Raw genomic sequence first — 1,598 nt, 5'->3', positions numbered from 1 at the left:
CTCTGATGATGAGCGCTAGTGTCGTGGTAGCAACATGCTATGTGTTTACATCCATCGCTGCCATGTTTGTAATGACTTATCATGAGAACAAACGTATTCACGTGACTTTAATAACATTTATTACTTAAGAAATGCTATGCTAAATCGCAGTTTTGTAGCTGAGGCCTCGTGTAATTTGATCCAAGGTTAGCAGGAGGCTCGAACTAGATTTTGTAGTAAGTTAGTTTTTTCTTGTTTCAGAAATAAAAGGCCAACAGTAAATCCAGTGTCCTCCAGGGACAATTTCAAGACAAACGACAGATTGTTTATATTTTATTCTGACAGCCAGTCCACAAACACACCTGCCAACTCAAGAGGTGGAATATTTGAACAGTTTTTGTCGCTCAGATCCAGTTATCATCATCTGAGCAGCTCTGGATCTAAACTGCAGCCTGCAGTGGAATGTGCCGTGTCATGTAAATACCATGTGCTGCTCTACATGCACTTAGCCTCTTAATTATACCCGCCTGAAAATAGAAACTAGATAATTAAAGTATGTGGCCTGTGCTGTTCCAGATAACTGCTGCCAGGCTAACGGACCGGACCACATGAGCCTGCTCGTTGGGGTCGCCAACTCACTTCCTGCTCATCATCTGTCGCACATCTGTCAGGAAACACAGATGTGTGTTTGTGTAAAGTTCTACTTCAGCGTTGATTTGAATACTGCTCCTTCAGCACAGGTGTGCTATAGCCCCTCCCCTCTGTTTCCAATCATGTGAGGTGTAGAAAAGGGGCGGGGCCAGATGTTCAGTTAGCAGTCGGGGGGCTTCTCAGTGGGCTCGTATTCTAAACAAAGCTTCATCTGCTTTATTTATTATCTCCGTTTCTTCGCTTCAATCCCTGGGAGATTACCTGTGATAGAAACATGTACCTGTGTGGGCTTCTTTGTGCATGTGCGTGTGTGTGTGTGTGTGTGTGTGTGTGTGTGTGTGTGTGTGGGTGTGTGTGTGTGTGTTTGCACACTCCTCTGGCATTTAGAGGGAAATCAGTGCCCTGCTGACGACTGCTGCTAATTGAAGGTTAGCAGATAGCATCAGCATGTGTCTCTCTTCTCTTTCTTCCCCTCTCCTTGCCCTTCTCTCCCTTCCTGTCTTTGGTCGATATAAAGCTGTATTTTTGTCGACCTGGAGGGCTGCAGGACGCAGCTGCACCGCCTGCTCACGCACTAATGCACCACATCAGCTCTGACCAGTTGATTTTTCACCTTCTTGCCTTTTAAATTGGGAACGTGCTGCCTTTACTGCCACGCTGCACTGTTCCTGTTAGGATGATGCAAACTTTGACCTGACGTTAAAGAGATGTGTTACTGTGTGACAGTTTTCAGCTGCAGAAGCTTTAGTGTGTGCTGATAAACCTTCAAGACAATCACTTTACACAATAAAAGCTCACATCTCACTTTTTAGTCTGAACAAAAGTTCATTTTTTAAAATCAATAATAAGAACTTTTTCCAAACAGCTACTGTTTTGTTCATTATGACCTTTATGTTGCTAACTTTAGCTACTGTTTTGTTCATTATGACCTTATGTTGCTAACTTTAGCTACTGTTTTGTTCATTATG

The sequence above is a fragment of the Austrofundulus limnaeus genome, unplaced genomic scaffold (genome assembly GCF_001266775.1).
Source record: "Austrofundulus limnaeus strain Quisiro unplaced genomic scaffold, Austrofundulus_limnaeus-1.0 Scaffold1767, whole genome shotgun sequence".
In the NCBI taxonomy this organism is placed as follows: domain Eukaryota; kingdom Metazoa; phylum Chordata; class Actinopteri; order Cyprinodontiformes; family Rivulidae; genus Austrofundulus; species Austrofundulus limnaeus.
The sequence above is the reverse complement of the archived record's forward strand: the minus strand, read 5'-3'. Positions refer to the sequence as shown.